The sequence below is a fragment of the Pristis pectinata genome, chromosome 15, assembly GCF_009764475.1.
Source record: "Pristis pectinata isolate sPriPec2 chromosome 15, sPriPec2.1.pri, whole genome shotgun sequence".
Taxonomy (NCBI): Eukaryota; Metazoa; Chordata; class Chondrichthyes; order Rhinopristiformes; family Pristidae; genus Pristis; species Pristis pectinata.
This window is the reverse complement of record NC_067419.1, coordinates 40479780-40503767: the sequence shown is the minus strand read 5'-3', so window position 1 is coordinate 40503767 and position 23988 is coordinate 40479780. Positions and strand designations below refer to the sequence as shown.

Genomic DNA, 23988 nt, shown 5'->3' with positions numbered 1-23988 from the left:
ACATCTCTGGTTACCTCTATTGAATTATCTAGTTTCCAATCTATATCACAATCTATCTATATTACTATTTGTCTGTTTATATCTATGTCTATGCTTCAGTGTGGCTAATTCTATCTCTATTTATATCCTCACCTCACTGCCTACATTTCCAATTCATTTTTCCCTCTGCCTAATTCAATTTATCTATGTATATGGCTACAATGGATTGCTTGCTGTCTGGCATTTGCTTTAACCATTCTATGCAGAGAGAGAAATTCAGGTTGGTTTGTGCAATTCTCAGTGCACTGAGGAAACCTCCCTAATATCTACCCTCATGTAATACAGATGGATACACATAAAACCTGTTGCAGAGTCTTACAATCCATAAATCCAGGTTGTGAAAGAATACTTTATCTATGCATGAATTTTTATTCTGTCTGAAGTAAACATAAAATCTAAAAACAAACACATGCATTGGTGTAACATCATCCCCCACTTTCTGAACATTTCAAAATCGAGGTGAAGGGTCTCGACCTGAGACATCGACCATCCATTTCCCTCCACAAATACTGAGTTCCTCCAGCAGTTTGTTTATTGCTCCGGATTCCAGTATCTGAAGCCTCTTGTGTCTCCATCTCAAGAGTAGTTTTGAAATGTAGTCATTTTTGTGGAGTAGGCTGCATTGCAGCTGGTGTTTGCTCTCACAGATCAGATTATGAGCAGATAATCTGTTTAAAGAATGTTGGGTGAGGGATAATTAGTGGCAAGGATGCTAAGGCTAACTCCCCTGATTTTCTTTTTAATAATGCCATCGGATATTTTGCATCCATTGGAAAGAATGCCTGTTCTCTTACCTTAACATATGCTTTAACATCCAGCTCTTCGGACAGTCTACAGCACTCTCTCACTGCTATGAATGGAAATATAGAAAAATGAGTAAAACCACTGATCTGAGTTGCTACTAATGGAATTTGGGGGACAATAATTGGCTGCCATGTTTTGCACATTCCATAGGTGACTGCATTCCAATGGGATCATTGACTGTAAAAGACTTTGAAACATCCTGAAAGGGACATGAAAGGTGCTATAGTTTGCTGCATGTCGTTAGATGCAGTTTTTTGTTGGTGTACAGAATGTGCACAGAGGCAAATCTTCTACTGTGATCTGCTTCTGATCATTTCTACAAGTAGAGCACAATGAATGTGGTGTCGTGTTCAGATCTGCCACCGGATATGCCAGTAAATGGGCAACTCTGGATTGTAGACTATGACACACCCACCAGCACCACAGAATCCTGGGTCTGGGACATCTGTGCTATCTGACTGGAGAGAAATACAGCACGGATACTGGCCTTTTGGCCCAATGAGTCTATGCTGACCATCAACTCTCCCCCCACTTTCATTTTCACTAATCCTACAAGAATCCCATTTATTTATTCTCCCATATTCTCATTAATCACCTACCTAAGATAAGATATTTATTTATTAGTCACATGTACATCGAAGCACACAGTGAAATGCATCTTTTTGCGTTACTGAGAATGTGCTGGGGGCAGCCCGCAAGTGTCGCCACTCTTCCGGCGCCAACATAGCATGTCCACAGCTCCTAACCCGTACATCTTTGGAAGGTGGGAGGAAACCGGAACACCCGGAGGAAACCCACGCAGACACACGGGCAGAGCGCACAAACTCCTTACAGACAGCACAGTGGCTAATTAACTTACCAACCTGCGCACTTCTGGGACATGGGAAGAAACCAGATCACTCTGTCACAGGGAGAACGTGCAAACTCCACATAGACAGTACCCGAGGTTAGGACTGAACCTGGGTCTCTGGCGCTGCGAGGCAGGAGCTCTACTAGCTGTGTCACCGTGTGGACAGTTGGACTCCTTATGGAATTAAATTTAGATGATGGCAAAACTCACATCCTGATAGTTACTAACAAAATACAACACACATTGACAAAATATCCTGTGGCGATATTAAAGAACAAAATAGTTTACATTTTAGCTGATAACGTATGAGCAAATTCCTGAATATATGTTTGCTAAATAGACAATTTTTGTAAGTGCAATTTAAATTATTTGCAACTGGTTATCTTTCAGCAGTCTATTTTCACAAGCCTGAATTTTGTTGTCCGGATTTCACACCATGCAACATTTTGGTTTCCAGTCATTGCTTGTCTAACACTTCATGATAACTTCTCAGCTGCTGGCACATTGATCACTTAAATAGCTGGTGAATGTAAATGTGTTTTGAAAGTCTGAAAGTGACTAAGAACATTCTGTTATAGAGTTAGTGATGTTTTTTGCTGACCAGTTTAAGAAGTATCTTTTTAATTTTTCAAGGTGCAGCCTATTGTGGTAAGGCCAGCATTGATTCCTCATGTCTACTTCCCTGAGCAGAGTGACTTGCTTGGCCATTTAAGAGTCAATCTTATTAGTGTGGGGTCACATATAGAGCAGATTTCCTCCCCTGAAGGGAATAAAAGAGCCAGGTAGGTGTTTACACCCACTTAGTAGAGTTATGGTCAACACTTTAAATACCAGATAAGCAATTTGCATTAAGAGGCCACAGATGTTCTTATGGGATTTGAACTCAGGTCACTGGATCACTTGCCATTATCATTGTGGCTTTACCATACCCCACTAGAATGTTGGAGGCAAAGTAAGATCAAGGCAATAACTAATTTTCTTAACCCAATTTTCTCTGAATCTCAATTATAACATTTTAGCTACTAATTTCCAATGTGTATTTTGTTCCTTATGTTGCTTAATTCAAGTGACTGGATGGTTGAAAAAAAAAGCACTCAAAATGCTAAAATAAGTTAAGTAATTTATTAATAAATATATTGGTTGGACCACTTTAAGAATTGTAGCATGTAATGTAGCTGCTGTCTGTTGTTGGTACATTGGTTTAATGAAGAATATGACAGAAACTAGCACACTACAGAAGTCTTGTCCCAGCTCTCTGCAAGTTCCATTGTTCATTAAGTTCTTTATTAGTTTAATTTACAGACTATACTCTGTTATCTTAGCAAGTGAATGAGAGAAGAATACTAAGACATGATATCTGGATTCCTGGTTGATGAAACCATAAAAATTTATACTCTGCGTTTAAATCAGAACACCAAATACCAGGCTCGATTCCTTCCCAACTGAGCTAACACATGGATGTGGGCTGGGAAATGATGAGCTCTGGGTTCCATTGGGATGATGCATAATGGAACGAGTACAGATATCTGAGCTCTGGACTTCTAAGCATGTATAAAGAATGCAGGCAAAGGAGAGAAGAGTTAACACTCCATATTTAAAGTTTATTATGGCAGATAAACCAGAATAGATGAAAGTATGCTGCTTTTGTATCTCATTGGTCACACGCAGAGGAAATTTTATCAGACCATAAATCCCTTAAATGAGATCCTGGAGAATATTAGAAATATTTCAAATGCATCATACCCTACCTAGAAATGAAATATTTCACTGTAACCAATTCTTCACACACCATCAGGAGCAGGGAGCATCCTTTGACACTTTCTTAAACAAAGCTAAGTTTATTAGCGAATACAGTAAAATTCTGTTAATCCACTTGCTTGGGTCTTTGTACTCTGGACTAGTAGATTTTCTGGACTATTGGATATTATTCTTACCAATGCTCCAACACACTTCAAATTCACTTTTTTAGAGGTAGACAGTGCAATTTACCAGTGAATCCAGTAAGTTTAAAAGGAGTGTGGGAAACAAGTTCCCATTTAGTTACAAGGGAACGTGGAAAACAGGATCAGGTGTGTTTCAAGGGAATGCGGGAACCAGGGTCGTGATGAGTTTAAAGGGGCAGTGGGAATCAGGGGACCTGGTCAGTTAAAGGGAGCACTGGGAACCTGGCCCCAGTGTGAGGGAACAGGTTGCTATGGGTGAATATCCCTTTAAGACATAGTACAGTAGTGTGTGTGTGTGTGTGTGTGTGTGTGTGTGTGTGTGTGTGTGGCATCATTACAACAACAGGAGATAACGACGTGCTGACGTTTTGATTTAGTCAGGAAAGAGAGAGAGGAAGAGACACACTGCTTGCTGGTCTCTGTACGGATGGATGAAAAACAGTAACTGTGTCTGTCACTACAATCCACGTATGGATTTTTGGAATAATCCAGTGGAGTCCACTTTGTCGTTAACCTGTAGAAGGAAACAGGTATTTGTGTGGACGGCCATGTCTTGAATGCCTTTCGGGGTGGCAGATACTTCGGAACAAAGCAGTGGAGATCATCAGTGATTGAGGTGTCGTATGGGTTCCATCGTGGAACATTTGGATTTTGTAACTTCTCTCTATTCTCTCTTTACATTTTCTCTTCAGTCAACAGTGGTTTTGCAGAAGCTTTTGCTCATGTTTCACCTTATGGCTTGCTGAACTGAACTTTGAGAACTATTCCTGGACTTGGAGTTTGGGAATTTGCCACACACACACACACAACTCGAGTTTAGATTTTGGGGGTTAATGTTTAATATCTAACATTTTTATTTTTCTTATTATCATAAGTAGTTATTAATAACATAGTTTCTAACACTTATACATGACTTGGTGTGTTTCTTTTGTTGCTGCTACGTAATAACAGCAAGTGAAAGGAAATACAGGAACTGAGGCCCCGATGTGTTAAAGGGAGTATTGGAACCAGCACCCGATGAGCTGATGTTGAACCATTGGAATTTCCAAGCAGTTTGAATAGCAGATTGTCAGAGTTTATTGCAATTGAATTTTGCCATACTGGAAGGACTTGCTGGTCAACGATCGGACAGTGACGGCATGAAAACAAATTCTTGAGAAATGCATACAGACAGGCATACTTACAAAGCTACACCAAAAGAAATGTTGATGACAAAAGGAAGATGTGCATGTAGGATGCATGGGACAAAAAGCTGACCAGGCAGGGTATAGCCAAGGTGGTATAGATGATTCAAGTATTTTGGACAACAGGTGGCTGAGGAAGAAATATCTTGCTTTTGGGGAAAAAAGTGTGTGCAAAGTGGATTGAGAATCATTTTGACAATTAGTGTATAATGAAGTGGACATTGAAAGTCAATGGGATGAGCAGTGAGAGGAGCAGATTCAGAGAATCAGTTGAATGTAATGTACCTGGTGTGTTATTATGTAGTTATAATAAGGAACTACAATTCCCAGTAGGCAATGCAAGGGGTCACATGGGGAACAGGAAGTGGCTGTAAAAAGAGAGGGAAAGTAAGCCAGGCTGGTGTTGGTTAATAAAAATGTTCAGATGTTAAACCCATGCGAAGTTTGTCTCTTAATGAAGAAGAAACATAAAACCTGGTGCCAAATAAAATCAATTTTGTGGTGGGGGGTATTCACTAGATGAATGTATGTCAGGATGATGGTACAAAGGAAGCCAATGAAATCTTAACAATGCAGGAGCACCTATAATGTCCTCCCAAAGCCATGAATCTCAGAAAGCAGCAGTTAAAACCAATGAGTCGTGAACAACAAGCTTACACCAAAGCTGGCTGGGAGATTCTCTCTAAAGTGGTGAACCTAATGAAGAAAGAGAGCTATGATGTTGATTTCATTGCAGTAGCTCAGGAAGGTGTTCACCTATGCTTGGAAATATTACTGTACAGTAGGTGAGACTGATAATGGTGCACCATGACAAGATCATGAAGACTACTTCATATATGCATATATACTTCATATGTGCAGCTCATAGATGTAACCGGAGATGTTCATGGAACAGGGAAACCAGAAGTGTAAAGAGCACAGAAAGACAAATTCACAGGCACACCACTTCCACAATGGTGGCAATGGTATCATGGCAACAGATACTACTGATGGAGACACAGTGGAGATGAAGACCATATCAGAAAGCGGTGGTGACTTATCATACACCTACACCCCAGATGATATGAGGTTGTGATGGAGGAGAGTGCCTCAAATCAAAGAAACAGGCCTAGGGCTGGATCTGAAATGTGTGGAGGTAGTTGTGCTTAACTTTTGATCTGTAGAGAACTATCAGTGACACAACATGCTTCAACAGTAGTGAGACTAAACAGTAAGATCAAACTGTATGAATAAATAACAACACTCAAAACGCTGGAGGAACTCAGCGGGTCAGGCAGCATCTACGGAGGGAAATGGTCAGGAGATGTTTTGTGTCCAGATGAAGGGTTTCGACTATACGAATAAGTGCTGTGCTTTACACAGATAGTAAGGATGTTTGATTTATTCATTCACCTTCATGAAGATTTTGTAAAGATCGGAAAATGAAACATTCCTAACAGGCCACAGAAAGACCTGGATTCAAACTGGAATGACATAAAACTGCAGAGAATATTTTTATATAGAATCATTCATGGGGTGTGGTCTTTGCTGGTAAAGCCAGCATTTAATACTTGTCAGTGATTCCCTTGTAAAGGTGCCTTCTTGAATCACCTTGGGCCATATGATGATGATGATTGTCCTGCACTGTTTTCAACTAGGGAATGCGAGGATTTTAGCTTAACAATGATGAAAGAATGGCAATATTTTTCCAAGTTAGGATGACGTACGAGTTAGAACAAAACTACACATGGTGATGTTCCTATTCACCTGAATGAAAAACACTCTGGTGTTGGAGGAACTCAGCAGGTCAGGCAGCATCCATGGAGAAAAGCAGGTGGTCAACGTTTCAGCTCAGGGCCCTTCTTCAGGACTGAAGATAGGAAATGGGGAAGCCCACTATATAGGAGGGAAAAGCAGAGCAGAGATAGGTGGACAAAAGAGGGGAGGCAGGATGGGCACAAAGTGGCTTCCCCTTTTCCTATCTTTTTTCTGCAGTCACAGTGGTAGAGAGAGTGAATGTTTGGGATGGTGGATAAGTTGTGTGGAGCACTAAAGTGGTATTGGGCAAAATTCATGCTGCTTGGAACCTCCTGTCCGTCCTTTATCTAACTCTCCAATTATGTCTCAAGTTTAAGAGTCGGGAAATTATGTTGCAGCTTTATAAAACTCCAGTGAGGCTGCATCTGGAGTATTGCACTCAATTCTGGTCAGCCCATTATAGGAAGGATGTGGAGGCTTTGGAGAGGGTGCAGAAGAGGTTTATCAGGATTAGAGGGCTTGTGCTATACGGGGAGGTTGGACAAACTTGGTTTGTTTTCTCTGGAGCGGTGGAGGCTGAGGGGAGACCTGATAGAGGTTATAAAATTATGAGAGGCATAGATAGGGTAGACTGTCGGTATCATTTTCTCAGGGTTGAAATGTCTAGTACTAGAGGGCATGCATTTAAGGTGAGGGGGTAAGTTCAAAGGAGATGTGTGGGGCAAGTTTTTTTTACACACAGAGTGGTGGGTGCCTGGAATGAGCTGCCAGGGATGGTGGTGGAGACAAATACAATAGACGTGTTTTAGAGGCTATTAGATAGGCACATGAATGTGCAGAGAATGGAGGGACATGCACGTTGTGTAGGCAGAAGGGATTTGTTTAGTTAAGTGTTTAATTAAAAATTTAAAATGCACAACATGGTGGGCCGAAGGGCCTGTTCCTGTGCTGTACTATTCTATGTTCTATGTCTCCCTCATATAGTCTCCCCTTAAATGCAGCAATGCTATTTACCTCAACAACTCAAACTCTTGTATTTTCCACACTCTCTGAATTACATGGGAAAAGTGATCTAGAAAAGAACACTCTCTAAATTTATTTTTATTTTTCTCATAGATGCATCATGCTGCCTCTTTCTTCTGTCTGGTAGAGAATTCTATGGAGAGCGGCTAATGAACATAAGAATCCTACCGAAATCTGAACAAAAGGTACCATAAGTTTCTTTGTATTACACAGCTCTCAAATAAATGTCAAGGAACTGCAGAAGTTAGAATCATTGGCTTTGGTCGGCTCTTGCAACGCTGATCAGAAATTATTGTTAAATTGAAATATATGCTTGAAGCAGAATTCACTTAAGAGTTAAGAAATAAGAGATAATCTACCGCAGACTCAACCAAACATTTCAGAGCTTTTTGGACTAAAAATGTTTCTTTTTATTTCTGCACTAGCTGGGAAGAAGCTAACAGTTTTTATGTCTTTCTGCGGGGGAAAATTACTAGTGTTTTAGTCGCCCTGTGCAAATATTAAAATACTGAATGGTTCTGTCAGAGCAAGTGTGTGGGCCAACAGATTGGTATATTGTTGTTTTAACTTTGGCAGTATGAAATAAGATGGTATTAAAGCAGGTGTATTAAAAACCTCAGCAATACACATGGCAATATTAAACATGACAGTAGTAAATGCAACAGTACCAAATAGGGGAGTATTAAATGCCTTAATATTAAATGCAGCAGTATTACTAAGAACATTATTAAGCAGAGCAGTATTAGTTAAAGGCAGCAGTATTAAACACAGCAGAACTAAAGGCTATACTATTAAATGAAGCATAACAAATGCAGCAATTTTCAATATGTAAGTGTAAATATTATATCATTACAATCTTTAATATATTATTATAGTAATGTGCCAGTATTAAGTAAGGTAGTCTGCCATAGTACGAGACAGGGCAGAATAAATATGGCTGTATTAAATGCAACAGTATTAATTGTGCAGAATAGATTAAGTGTTAAATATGGTGTTAAGATTATATGAGGCAGTATTGAATAAACAGTGTTAAATAAGGCAGAGTAAATGCACAATGTTAAATGCAGCAGTATATAGTAAATGTGGCATTAAATGCAGCAGAATAAATGCAGCAGTATTAAATGCCTCCTTTTGATTGCATTCATAATAGCATTAATTTTAATATGACAATATTGAGAAAAATATTGAAAACCAACTGCAATCTGTTCATCTGAAAATGTTTAAGCAGAGGTGTTGCAAACAGGCTAAGTAATGAATATTTAATAAGATAACATTCCAGAAATTTATTCATATCATGGCCCAGAAATTTTGCTGAAGGCTCATGTGTAATTGACATCTGGAAAATAGGATGGATCCCCACATTGATGGTATTGAATGTGTTGTTGTGCAAATTCAGAATTGATGAATGTTCCAAGTATTCTCCTTAATGCAAGTGGATTGTATCCACGGGAGTTCCTGGACCATCCCACATTTTTCCTTGGTAGGCCTCCATAGAACTCTTACCAGCTGACTAGTTCTCTTCAGAAGATCCAGAGGTGTCTGTGAAAAATCACTCCCTAATGGAATTGATTACAGTTGGATAAGGCTTCTCTCCATCTTTTACTGCGTGTCAGAAGAGTGTACGATGGCTTACTGCTTTATAGGTGATCAACATCAAAGTGCCATCACTGACACTAGCTACCCTTTTGGAATAGGAAGCTAATGCCTGCATTAGTGGAGCTGCCATTTTTCGTTTGAGGCATCAAGTGGCCATAAACATTCAGCGCAATGTTGAGGAAGACCTGGGAGTACTCTGTGAAGTCCTGCCAGAAATGCATTCCTCAATTCAAAATCTAAATATCTGGTTGTTATCACCTTTTAGTTATCATGACTAGCTTTGGGCAACTTGTCTTCCACGCTAATGAATTCACAACTGTGACTCTACTTCAAAAGTACTTCATTTGCGGTAAAACGCATTGGGATATTCTGAAAGATGCTATATAAATTCTATTTTTCTATTCTGCAAAATGAAACAGGTCAATGACTTCTTTTGCTGTTGGCTTATGACCTGTTCTGACCACTGAAGTATTAATGACAATTAAGTTTCAGCCTTTTTGGTTCCTCCTGTCATTAAGCAGGAAAGAGTGCAGAAAGATTCACAAGGATGTTACTGGGACTGGAGGGCTTGAGTTATAAGGAGAGACTGGATAGGCTGGGGCTTTTTTCCCTGGAGCGTGGCCAGATTCTGCTCGAACTCCATCTACAAGTTTGCAGATGATACCACCTTTGTAGGCCGTATCTCAAACAGTGATGAGGTGGAGTACAGGAAGGAGATAGAGAGCTTAGTGGAATGATGTCATGACAACAACCTTTCCCTCAATGTTAATAAAACAAAGAAGCTGGTCATTGACTTCAGGAAAGGGGGCAGTGTACATGCACCTGTCTACATCAATGGTGCTGAGGTCAAGAGGGCTGAGAGCTTCAAGTTCCTGGGAGTGAACTTCAGCAACAGCCTGCCCTGGTCAAATCATGTAGATGCCATGGCCAAGAAAGCTCACCAGTGCCTCTACTTCCCCAGGAGGCTAAAGAAATTTGGTTTGTCCCCTTTGACTCTCACTAACTTTTACCGATGCACCATAGAAAGCATCCTATCTGGATGTATCACGGCTTGGTACGGCAACTGCTCTGCCCAGGACCGCAAGAAGCTGCAGAGAGTTGTGGACACAGCCCAGCACATCACAGACACCAGCTTCCCCTCCTTAGACTCTGTCTTTACTTCTCGTTGTCTTGGCGAAGCAGCCAGCATAATCAAAGACCCCACCCACCCAGGACATTCTCTCTTCTCTGCTCTTCCATTGGGTAGAAGATACAGGAGCCTGAGGGCATGTACCACCAGACTTAAGGACAGCTTCTACTCCACTGTGATAACACTATTGAATGGTTCCCTTATACAATGAGATGGACTATGATTTCATGATCTACCTTGTTGTGACCTTGCACCTTATTGCCCTGCACTTTCTCTGTAGCTATGACACTTTACTCTGTACTGTTATTGTTTTTACCTGTACTACCTCAATGCACTCTGTACTAACTCAATATAACTGCACTGTGTAATGAATTGACCTGTACGATCGGTATGATGGACAAGTTTTACACTGTACCTCGGTTCAAGTGATAATAATAAACCAATACCAATACCTTCTGGATGTACGTAAAATCATGAAGGGCATAGATAAGGTGGATGGTCACAGTCTTTCTCCCAGGGGAGGGGGGTCTGAAACTAGGGAGCATAGGTTTAAGATGAGAGGGGAAAGATTTCAAAGTGACTTGAGGGGCAACTGTTTCACACAGAGGGCAGTGTGTATGACTCCTAACTGGTAGGAATGCTACTGAATATTGTAGCGAGACATCACTTCCAGTCATAGTACTGTGAACTTGGGGAGTCTAGAACAAGGGGCACGCTGTCTAAAAATTAGAGCCAGACTTTTCAGAAGTGGTTTGGAAATGATTCTACACGGAAAGCTTGATAAACTATTGTTACTCTCCTCCAATTTGAGACTGGTAGATTTTAGTCAACTAAAGGTATGAAAGGATGTTGGACAAAACTGGGTGTGCAGAATTAGGTCACAGATTAGCCACGATTGTATTGAACGGCAGAACATGCTGGGCTTGGGTGGGGAGTTCCTGCTGATATATCCCCGGATTTATCCACTGAAGCAAGACTTCTAATGTTCTGGAGAGGGGGAACTGTGATGAGGGAATTCCCAGGATATGTCTTGGTGACAGAGCATTACTAATCAAGAAGCAAGATACAAAGACAGCCCATTGACCAAGTCCATCCAACACCTGAGACTCCTAGGACAGATCTTGACTGTGTAAGATGGGTAATAGTGAAATAACAATGGCTTTTGTGTAAATCTAAAATGCTAGAAATCTGAAATAAAAATGGAAAATGCTGGAAACACTCACCAGGTCAAGCAGCTTCAGTGGAAAGAGAAGTTAACATTTCAGGTCTGTGATTCTTCAACAGAACTCATGAAGAACCCTGGACCTGATATCTCTCTGCTGATTTTCCTTTCCATTGAAGTCAATGAGAGATCTGTTAGATGGTCTGCTGACTCACTATCACCCATTTTGCGTGGTCACACAAACTTAAAATGCACCCTTTGTGAAGAGTTTGTACTGATAGATAAGCCATGGGTTATTTTTAATACCTGGCTGCCTATTGACAAGATCAACTAACTTTGAAAATCAGAAGTACTGCAGATAAGATATCTTTATTAGTCATATGTACATCGAAACACACAGTGAGATGCATCTTTTGCATAGAGTGCTCTTGGGGCAGCCCGCAAGTGTCGCCATGCATGCCCACAACTTCCTAACCCGTACGTCTTTGGAATGTGGGAGGAAACCAGAGCACTTGGAGGAAACCCACACAGACAAGGGGAGAACATATAAACTCCTTACAGACAGTGGCCAGAATTGAACCCGGGTCGCTGGCGCTATAATAGCATTATGCTAATTGCTACACTGCCATGCCTGACCTGGATACTGGAAGTCTGGGATAAAAACAAAAAATGCTGGAAAATCTCAGCAGGTCAGGCAGCATCAGTGGAAAGAGAAGCAGTTAATATTTTAGGTCTGGGACCCTTCATTAGAAGATTCTGATCATTCTGATGAAAGGTTACAAACCTGAAACGTTATCTGTTTCCCCGACATCTCTACCTGAGTAGTGGTGGGAAGGCAGAGCACACTGCCGCACAAAGTAGTTGAGGCAAATAATGTAGATACTTTTAAGGGGAGGCTGGACAGCAGGAGGGAGAAGGGAATAGAGGGTGAGAGTGATAGGTTTGGATAGGAGGAGGCTTAAATGTAGAATGAATGACAGCGTGGGCTGGTTTGGTCAAATGGCCTGTGCCTGTACCCTATATAATCCTATATAACTTCTCTGTTTTATCAAAGCTGTTGAGACAATTGCAGCTCTGAAACTTTTTTCCTCCTTTCTTCTGAGCTCTTTGACTGCTCTTCTACACAATGCTCCTCCCTTGAAAAACTTCATGTAGGTTCCTCACACTACCTCCTACTCAAAACTGTTGTAACTCCTTGCTTCCCATCCTCTCTCCAGTCCTTCTGGTTTTCTGCACCTTGACTTTTCCATGGATCACAAAGTGCTTGTGTCACTGGATGAGTAACCAAGAGGCCTCAACTGATGATATTAAGGTATGGGTTCAGCTCCCACCATGACAGTTACAGAAGTTAATTAAATAAACCTGGCATTAAAAAGCTAGCATCAGTGACAGTAAGCATGCAGCTATGGGTTGTTGTTCAAACCCTTCTGGTTCCCAAGGGTCCTTTAAATGAAGGAAATCTTCTGGATGTGACCTTTATGTGACCCCAGACCAAAAGTAATGTTGTTGACTCTTAACAGACTTCTGGAATTGCTGAGCAAGCAACTCAGTTCAAGGGCAACCAATGCTGGCCTTGACAATGATGCCACATCCCGTGAATGAATTAAAAATAAAACAACTTGGCATCCTTTCCTCAGCTGACCCCAGCTCACCTTTAATCTTCTCCCCCTCCGTGATGTTCTACACTGGTGCCCATAGCTACTGACACCATGATTTTTTTTTAAATAGGGAAAGGTCCCCTTTAACATTCTGAATTAACAGTCCTTTTGATGCCTCTCTGCGCTGAGCAATTTGTCTGCATAAGGAATTAGAGTTTATGAATAATTTAAATCCCAGTCACCAAGTGGGTCTAATAATCATGTGTCCCATCGAGCTTTAAATGCATTCTGTTACATGTATTGTTGGAGAGACTGCTTGTTCCTCAGTGGCAACTCTGTTATTACGGCATGAATTGTGGTTTTAATTTGCCATCATATTTGAAAGAACATCCAATTACATTTAACAAAAAGCTTTTTAAATTATGCTCTTTAAATCCTTATTTGAAGAACATTTCAGTGTTGCCACTGCTGATTAAATATATTGTTATTCACTGCACTTGGCTCCTTTGCTCCCAACCTGGATCCAAATTTCCATGTTTTAAAAACGAACAGCTGGCCGGCCTCTGCTGCAAGTTGCAGCTCAGCCCGAACGCCCGATGGTCTCCGTATTAAGACGGACAACCAGAATGTGACCTTCATTGAGCCGTTTATCCAAACAATTTACCTAAATCTATCAAGTTGTGCTACCCTTATCGGCCGTGTGTCTTGTTAAATGTGCTGCAGAACCAACCTTGGAGTGTAGTATTAGTTTCAGCTGCTGAGCTAGACATAAATAAAAGAGAAAGGGATGGAATCATGCCACCTTTTTGGGAGCGTAATATTCAGTGTAATGTTCCATTAGGATATTTACCACCTCTATTGCTAACTATGTCTGCATCACTGACTCTATTTTTATTGATCTTTGCATGAGCTTATTTTTAACACAAACATTTTTAATACAAACATAGAAAAGGTCGGTAGTGGATATGGATAGTAAGAAACTTTTCCTCATAGTAGAGGTGTCTAAAACTAGGCTTAGGGTAAGAGGTAAGAGAGGATTGGAGGTACCCTCACAATATTTACATATCATTTGAAAGAGCACTTGAATTGCCATGGCCTAGAAGGCTGTGGACCAAGTGCTGGTGTATGGGATTAGTATAGATGAGTACTTGATGGTCTGTATGGACATGGTGGGTTGAGAGGCCAGTTTCTGTGATGTATGTCTCTCTGTGACTCTATTGTGTGTATGCCAGCATGTGAGAAGTGAAAGAGATGGTTAAATGTCGCATTGGGATCTTGAGAGGAGAAATTTGTCACCATTGTGTCTCTGGGCAGACACGCAGGCAAACACTTCCCAATCTGTCCTGGAGGTGTGCCAGGTGCCAGACTCAGAGCAGGAGCAGGTGTTAGGTACACAATCACAAATCAGAATCCTGATGCCATCTGTAGGACCCAGTCACAGTGAAACTGCTCTCATGAATTATATCAAAGATCTCCCATTTTGTCGGATTGGATGCGGTACCATCCAGTGCTATGCAAGTGAGGTAATTGAAGACCTGATTTTATCAAGCAATTCTCCAGAGATACTTTAAGTATTAACCAGCAGCACCAGCAGAGTTAGCTGTCATTTTTCTACATTAGTAGTTTCTTAGTTCATTGTCTGAGTTTTGCTATTTGTGTGCCTACCATCAATTTTGAGTAAACGTCTATAGGAAGGACTATAACTGCATTATCTCACGTCCTTTGACAGAAGATGGCAATGTTCCGAGAGTCGAACTGGCAAGGGTAGCGGAATGTTACTGCTGTTCTAAAGAACATTGCTTGTTTGTGACAGTAGGAAGATAGGACATAAAGTCATAGAAGAATACAGCACAGAAAGAATGGACAGAATGGCCTCTTTCTTTAGAGCAATACAGTTGGTTTCATTCCATATCTTTTTCTCCATCTCCCTTCAATACTTTTTTCTTTCAATTATTTATCCAATTCTCTTTTAAAAGCAACACCTGAATCTACAGCTTCCATCCTTTCAGTCATTGGATTCCAAAACCCTAACATTTGTTGCAGAATGAAGATTTTACTACTGTTGTCTCTGATTTTTTTTTGAGTCACCTTAGATATTTGCCCTCTGGTTATCAACCCTTCAGTCAGTGGAAACAGTTTTTTCCTCTCTATTTATTCTACATAAAAGCTTTGTGATTATGAATGATGCTATTGAAACTCCTGCAGGCTTTCTGTGCTGCAGGGAAAAGCCTTCCAGCCTCTCCAGTCTATCCATTTAACTGCAACTGCACGTCCCCAGAACCATTCTGGTCACGTTGCTCTGCATCCGTTCAACAATCTTCACATCCTTCTGGGTGTGATGCCCAGGAGTGGACAACATGGGTGGAATTTTAATATTGGCATGTATATGGGTGTGACTCCAGGTTGTGGTGGGGGGATGGTGAAATTCAGGATAGTTCTAATGCTCTACTGATAGGATAAGATTTCCTTATTAGTCACATGTACATTGAAACACACAGTGAAATACATCTTTTGCGTAGAGTGTTCTGAGGGAAGCCCACAAGTGTCGTCACACTCCTGGCACCAACATAGCATGCCGACAACTTCCTAACCCGTACGTCTCTGGAATGTGGGAGGAAACTGTCGCACCCAGAGGAAACCCACGCAGACACGGGGAGAACGTACAGACTCCTTACAGACAGCAGCCGGAATTGAACCTGGGTTGCTGGCGCTGTAAAGCGTTACGCTAACCGCTACACTACCCAATGAGATCCACTGATTTCCACAATTCAGTCCATCCATTAGGCTGTGTATGTGTTGCCCCTTGGGGGAGGTGTGCGATTTCCATGTTCAAATAGTCACTGCAAAGTTAGATTATTATTAATGTGTATCTTTCCTCTACTTTTGCTCCCACATTTTCTGGAACTTGTTAATGAAAGGGGAGACAAGTAGATGATGGGTTACGACCCCCAACAAGCAAATATACCAAAGTACTGAATAACCTCTCAGTTGATTTCTGACTCACTGTGTGAAAGGGCTTGTTCACAATACGTGTGCAGAGACATTACTTTGTACATGACTTCCTCAAAGCTGACAATGCTTTGGAAGTCTGATATTCTTGGTATTGGTTTATTATTGTCACTTGTACCAAGGTACAGTGAAAAACTTGTCTTGCATACCATTCGTACAGATCAATTCATTACACAGGGCAGATATATTGAGTTAGTACAGAGTGCATTGAGGTAGTACAGGGTAAAAACAATAACAGAGTACAGAGTAAAGTGTCACAGCTACAGGGAAGTGCATTGCAGGTAGACAATAAGGTGCAAGGTCACAACAAGATAGATTGTGAGTTCAAGAGTCCATCTCATCGTATAAGGGAACCATTCAATAGTCTTATCACAGTGGGATAGAAGCTGTCCTTGAGCCTGGTGGTATGTGCCCTCAGGCTCCTGAATCTTCTGCCTGATGGGAGAGAGGAGAAGAGAGAATGACCCGGGTGGGTGGGGTCTTTGTTTATGCTGGCTGCTTCACCAAGGCAGCGAGAGATATAGACAGAGTCTATGGAGGGGAGTCTAGTTTCTGTGATGCGCTGGGCTGTGTCCACAACTCTCTGCAGTTTTTTGCAGTCCCAGGCAGAGCAGTTGCCATACCAGGCCATGATGCATCCGTGGTGTATCGATGAAAGTTGGTGAGTGTCAAGGGGGATATGCCCCGATTCTGATTTGGAATTTGGTATGTCTACCCATTAGATCGGTGTGGGTACCATTTTGCTGCTTTGCCTGAGTTCTCAGGTGAGGACCTAAAGCAGCAGATGCAGCCACAGTAGGAATTATGATGAGATGTATTCCTTGATGGCAAAGTCCTTGAACGAATCACTTGAGTACTAATCCAATCCAGAGGGCAATAAAGGCTCTACCACATTGTTTTGGGTCTGAGATTTCCTTCAGACCAGATGGGATCTGGAAGTCTGACTTTCTTGATGCAAGGTCTCGATAGGAAACATTGACAATCCTTTCCCCCAGTAGATGTTGCTTAACCTGCTGAGTTCCTCCAGCAGATTGTTTGTTGAGTCAGACTTTTCATACTTGAAGGAGATTAGTGAGTGAGAATCAGGTTTCTAAACAATCAATCTTCTGGATTCAGGAACATCATTAGCATGACTGATTTTGAAATTTCATGTTTATTTAATTAGCTGATCAGTTATTTAGTTAGTTACAGTGGTTGGAATCTCATTCACGTCTCTGAATTAAAAGCCGGGTCCTTGGACCGAGAATCAACCATTATGTCCCAATCCACATGCTTCTCAGTGGTCTGTAGCTTCACGTAAGCAGAAACATCTACAGAGTGGTGGCCACAAGACTTGCCTAGGACATAGGGGTCTGCAGTCAGTGGATAAGCTTTCCCACCAGGCCAGAGGAAACTCTTTTAAGTTGCTACTCACAGTCAATTCTGGCAGGCTACCTCTGCAGACCAGAGTGGCAACTATCTTTTCCTGTGTTTCTATGTCTATTGTAGAATCTCTTGAGGTTCACTGACCTTTGTGAGTGCGGAACAGTGGGCAGCAAAGACATCCAGGAGTCAGGACTCCTGCTCTTGATATGTGTTGACCCATGTTCGGAGTACTCAGGGGAGTGTTGGATGAGGGCAGGCTTGGCTTGAGCCCTGGTGCCCTCTGCAGCAGGATAACCTCTGAGCTCTTTAGGGTCGTGGCTCAAACATGGTGAATAGGCGCTTGAAAGATCTACCGGGCCTGTGGGTCAAATCACAATAAAGGAGTCGAGAGAGAAGAGAAGATGAGGGGTAAATTAGGGAGAATATAAAATAAATAACACAACCTCAGAATATTCTAAAGTGCCTTAAAGCCAATGAATTACTTTTGAGGAGAGGCCACTGTTGTAGAAATGCAAAAAAAGGTAAACTAAATCTCATTAATTTCCTCTTGTTTGAATCTACAATTTAATCTAAACTTAACATTGCAAGTCTACACTCTCACTGTAGACACAAGAGACTGCAGCTGCTGGAAATCTGGAGCAACACACAAAAGAGCTGGAGGAACTCAGCGGGTCAGGCAGCATCTGTGGAGGGAAATGGACAGTTGAATTTGCCCAGATGAAGGGTCTTGACCCGAAACATACAGTGTGCATTGTTTCTCTGGTGTAGCTCTTACTCTTTAGAATCAAGTGCCTACAAATTCATCCCTGGTTTCAAGCCTCTTAAAAATGCTGTACCATGGTGGCGCCATGCTCTGCTCCATTTTGAAATTTTATTCCATTGGAAGCATGGAACTGAACTTAGGAAATATAAACCAACACAATGTATATTGCACATGTTGGATGTCTTTCTGAGCAAAGCTGACTGTGTGGTCAGACATATCACCTGGAATGAAGGGGTTATCTTTGAAGAAAGATAGAGCAGGTTGAGCCTTTACTCTTTGTAGCTCAGAAGAATGAGACATGATCTTATATGAAGTGTATAAGAATCCAAGAGGACTTGTCAGGGTGGATGTTGAGAGGATGGCTCCCCTTCTGCGGAAATCTAGAACATGGGGCATTGTCTCAGAATGAGGGACTGCCTACTTAAAATGGCGATGAGGAAGAACATCTTCTCTCAGAGCGTGGTGAATCTTCAGAATTTGTTATCCCAGAGACCTGTGTAGGCTGAATCAATAAGTACATTTAAAGCTGAGAAAGATAGATTTTTGGTCAATAGAGGAGTCAAAGGTTATGGAGAACAGGCAGGAAAATGTAGTTGAAGCTAAGATCAGATCTTTATGAATGGTGAAGCAGGCTCAGGGGCTTGTATGTTCTATTCCTATTTCTTATGTACTTATGAATGGCTGTGACCTATAGCAACATTGACCAAGCTGGGAAGTGGGATTACTCTTCTTTAGCCATTCATTAAAATGATTAGATTCTGTTCCATAAATTTCTAAGATTCTAAATGCAAGAAATCACCATTTTAACAGACAACCATTAACTCTACAAAAGCACGTTATTAACCCCTTTGATGGAAAAGAGGGAAATATACCAAATGCTCTCCAAAATAGTGGCCAAAGTTGTTAATGTTGTCATCTCCCTGGAAACACACAAACAACATCGCACTTGGAATATATAAATACGCTCAAGTGCATACTTCATTTAAAAAAAGAGTAAGCTCTTTTTGATAGTGAAGTAACTCTCATTTGGCATAACAGCTCTCTAAAAGTTGACTTATGACTGAATAGATCACTTTAAATGAAGGCCATTTAAAGTGTAGATGGTGAAAAAAAGCAACAGATAAATAATATTTGGGATAATTAAAACTGACTTCAAGCCTAGTGATAAGTAAATATAGAGCATGTGTTTCCAAGATTAAATTACAATTTAAAACTTATTGCTAGTATTTATCAGCTTTATAATGTACTCTGAAGCATCAATAAAATTAAAACATTGCTAATATATTTGTGAAGCTCTGAGATTTTCTGGAGATTACTCTATGTGAGAATCAAACAGGATTTTGTCACTCAAACACAGGATATATTACCTCTCCAATACCAACCCTCTAATCACCTGGAAAGCAAAAAAAAAGTCTATATATGACAGTCTTCAGAACAAGACGTTCCAAAGTGATTTAAACTCAGCAAATAACTTTTGGGTTGTGACGACTTTTGCAGATAAGACAGTCATAATAAGGTCCCAGGATTAACAAGGAGATGGTGACCAGTTTAACTTCTTTTTTAATAACATTGAATGAGGGATAAGATTAATCAGGTGTAACACTCTATTTCTACCCCACAGCTCTACTTCATATTATTGTCATGGGATCTTTTATATCCACCTGTCAGTGTAGACGAGGCACCAGTTTAAACCCTTGTTATTTCTTTGTTGCCTCATATTTATCTCTGCTTTACTGCTGTATTTTTCTCTTAAAAGACTTCAAACATTGCAAACTTCAGTAGGTGATTGTGTAAAGATTTTTGTTCCTAATCTGTTGCCTTAGTCTCTGCTGCTATTTTAAAATGGTGATGTCCAGTCAGTGATTGGCTAACCAGAGAAAACAGCTTATCCCTGCTCTTCCACTCAAAATCATAGTCTTAAAAACCTTAAATAAATCTTCTGTATTAACTCTGGCCCCAGGTTCCTGGTCCTAGTATTGCAGGTCTCTCTTTATAAACAGGTCTCACCAGGACATAAGTTACAGTAGCATAAAACATTGGTCAGACTGCACAGGGAATAATGTATGCATTTCTGGTCACCACACGATGGCAAGGATGGGAATGAGCTGGAAAGGGTGCAGAAAACATTCGCAAGGATGTTGCCTGGATTGGGGGGCTTGAGTTATCAGGAGAGATTCAATAGACTGGGTCAGGTTTCCCTGGAGTGAAGGAGGCTGAGAGGTGACATGATAGAGGTATGTAAGATTATGAGAGGCATAGAAGGAGTAGATAGCCAGTGTCTGTTTCCCATGGTAGGGGTGTCTAAAACTTGAGGGCATAGGTTTAAGGTGAGATGCAGGAGGTTTAAAGCGGATCTGAAGGGGTAATTTTTTTTTACAAAAGAATAGTTTTTCACAAAAGGAGTAGATCTGGAATGAGCTGCCAGAGGAGGTGGTGGAGGCAGGAACAGTAACAACATTTAAGAGGCATCTGGACAGGTACTTGAACGAGAAGGGCATAGTGGGATATGGAATTAATGCAGGCAAGTAAGATTAGTACAGATAGACCGATGATCAGCGTAGATGTGGTGGGCCGAAGGGCGTGTTTCTATACTGTACAACTCTGTGACGCTATGGGTTAATACGATGAGATCTCTGGCAGACTGTGGAAGTGTCTGTGAGGCAGTGGAGGGATTTAAAATCGAGGTGTTATCGAACCAGCACACAACTAAAGAGCACGGGGGTGATGGTTCACTGATACTCAGTGAGAGTTAGGGTCTGCAGTAAATTATTCTTTGGCATTCAATTTAAGGAGGGGATATCGACAGGCGCTGGCTGCGGGTGTACTGAGATTGGTAACTTGCACACTTTGAAAATTTGAAAAAGGTAACGGGGGGGATGTTGAGAATTGGACCCACATTCAGATTGTTTACACTATAATTGCAGAGCGTTACATCTTGAAATGTTGACATATAAAAATGAAATTACTCCTTCAGACTCCTTTTTAATGAATTTTTACACAATTTGTTGGTTGTAGATAAATATCAGTGACTACTCTCGCACTTATGGATTTTTTTCATTAAGCATAATAAATTAAAAAAAGCATGTCTTTCTTATGTACTAAATGCATCTCAATTTGAGTTTCGACTACATATCTACACTATCAGTAAGCTGTTTCCACCTCAGCTACATCACTCAACTTAGCTGCTACTTCATTTCATCCATTGTTAAAACCCTCATCTGTACTTTTGTTACCACTGGACTTGACAATCTCAACACAGTCCTGACCAGTATTTCTCAATTTCCCCTCCATAAACTTAAGGCCATATAAAATTTTGCTGTGTGTGTTCTTTTACTGGCTCATCACCCCCGTGTCTGCTTGTTGGACGCTGGTGAGGCAACACTTAGACTTTAACCTTTTCATCTTTAATTTTAGATCCCTCCACTGCCTCACCAACCCCTCTTATCATCTGTTCGTAGTGCCTCAGCTGAGATCTGATCTTATTAATTGATGTTAAAGTTGAATTAGGATAACTGCACAATAAGTCTGTTAAATCAAACCCTGTGATGTTTTCTCCCTAATGTAGGTTATGAATAATAACGTTTATAGAACTTGGTTAACCAGACTTACACTCTACTCACCCCAGTGACCAACTGAGCTAGGCTTTCATGTATTTAGGCAATTGGCTCTGTCTGTGTCCTTTTGTAAGTGGTAACCTCATCCCCTAAACAAGCATCATGCACACTCCTAAAAATGGTCCATTTCTTCATTTCTTCATCCAATCATATACAGGTACATCCCATGCCTTCTTCTAGATTGTCCACATATAGAACATAGAACAGTACAGCACAGGAATAGGCCCTTTGGCCCATAATGTCTGCATTGAATACAATGCCAAATTAAACTAAATCTCTTCTGCCTGTACATGATCCATATCCCTGCATTTTCATGTGTCTATCTAAAAGCCTCTTAAAAGTCATTATCATATCTGCTTCCATCACTATGCCTGGCAGCCCGTTCCAGGCACCCACCACTCTGTGTGTAAAAAAAATTGTCCTGCACATCTCCTTTAAACCTTCCCCTTCTCACAAATGCATATCCTCTAGTATTAGACATTTCAACTCTGGGTAAAAGATTCTGTCTATGCCCCTCATAATTTTCGGAACTTCTATCAGGTCTGCCCTCAGCCTCCGATACTCCACAGAAAACAACCCAAGTTTGTCCAACCTCTCGTTATAGCTCATACCCTCTAATCCAGGCAGTATCCTGGTAAATCTCTTTTGCACCCTCTCCAAAGTGTCTACATCCTTCCTGTAATGGGGCAAACAGAACTGAACACAGTACTCCAAGTGTGGCCTAAGCAAAGTTTTATACAGCTGCAACATGACTCCCTTACTCTGAAACTCAGTGCCCTGACTAATGAAGGCAAGCATGCCATACACCTTTGCTACCACCCTCTCCACTTGTATGACTGCTATCAGTGAGCTATGGACTTGGACCCCAAGATCCCTCTGCACATCAACGCTGTTAAGGGTTCTGCCATCAAATGCATACTTTCCCTTACATTTGGCCTCCGAAAAGTGTAACACCCCGCACTTGCTTGGATTAAACTCCATCTGCCATTTCTCTGCCCATATCTGTAAGTGATCTATATGTCACTGTATTCTTTGACATCCCTCTACACTGTCCACAACCCCACCAACCTTAGTCTGCATCCATCTACATTTTTGTCCACAAACAACAGATGTCCCAGCACTGATCTCTGAGGAACACCACCAGTCACAGGCTTCCAGCCAGAATAACAACCTTCTACCACTACCTGTGGTTAGGGGTGGAACATTACCAGATAATCACACGATGGTTCACAACTGCTGAGCTGCTGAATGGTCCTTTGGTCCTCCTTTGTCAATACTTTTGACTCCTTTTGGTGCCTGGGCTGCCAAATCACATGTCCTTTCGAGGTTCAGGTAGCTGTGTGAAGTTGCTCTGTCCTTTGTTCAGGCAATAACCTCCAAGGTGTATCAGCTGTGTTTTATCTGTAAGGGGGAAAAAAAACATGCTTGCAGCAGCAGGAATGTAAATATTGAGCAGTAATGTTCATTTTAAAACCTGCTTGGCTTTACAAAGCATTTCGGTCAACTTACAGAAATCCCATTTTACTGGCTTTGCAGCCGTATGTTCCAACGGTCTCAGAATCTTAGGCTTTTGGCTAATTAAGTCACAGCAGGCTGGCAGAGAGAGGTTTTCAATTACAACAGCTTTCTACTGAAGTGTAATGTGTTTCTTTCTGCTGGTTTGGGGACGGTCTGTAATCTGCCCCAGTGCTGTAAACCTCTGGAAATATTCACACTCCTCCAATCCTGTTTTATTTTTATTATCCCTAACTTAATCCCACCCCCCCCCCCCCCCGACTTCTGTCAGCCTTGTTATCGTCCACCATGGTACTATCTGGAATTCCATCCTTAAAGTAGTGTTGTTTCTTTGCCACTTAGAACCCGTCTCTCTGACCAAGCCAAAGCAAAATGTTGCAGGTGCTGGGAGTCTGAGATAAAAAAACGGAGAGTGCTGAAAACACACAGCAGGACAGACAGCATCTGCGAAGAAGGAAACAGAGTTGCCATTTAATGTTGACTGTTTCAGCTTGACCTGACATGTTGGCTCTATTTCTCTCTCCACAGATGCTGCCAGGCCTGCTAAGTATTTTCAGCATTTTCTGTTTTTATTCCTCTGACCAAGTCTCTGGCCATCTGCCTCCATATCTCCTCCTTTGGCTCAGTGTCAAACTTTGCTGGATAACACTTCTGTGA

General features: G+C 41.2%; 1 protein-coding gene across 1 annotated transcript in view; it reads left to right on the top strand.

Annotated features, from left to right (window-relative positions):
• The first annotated feature begins 7671 nt into the window (after positions 1-7671).
• The window catches only part of LOC127578419 (chemokine-like protein TAFA-2), a 192207-nt gene continuing 175890 nt past the window's right edge, over positions 7672-23988 (top strand). The window contains exon 1 of the mRNA XM_052030427.1: positions 7672-7765. The gene's annotated coding sequence lies outside the window, so the exon portion shown is untranslated. The remainder of the gene's footprint in view (positions 7766-23988) is intronic.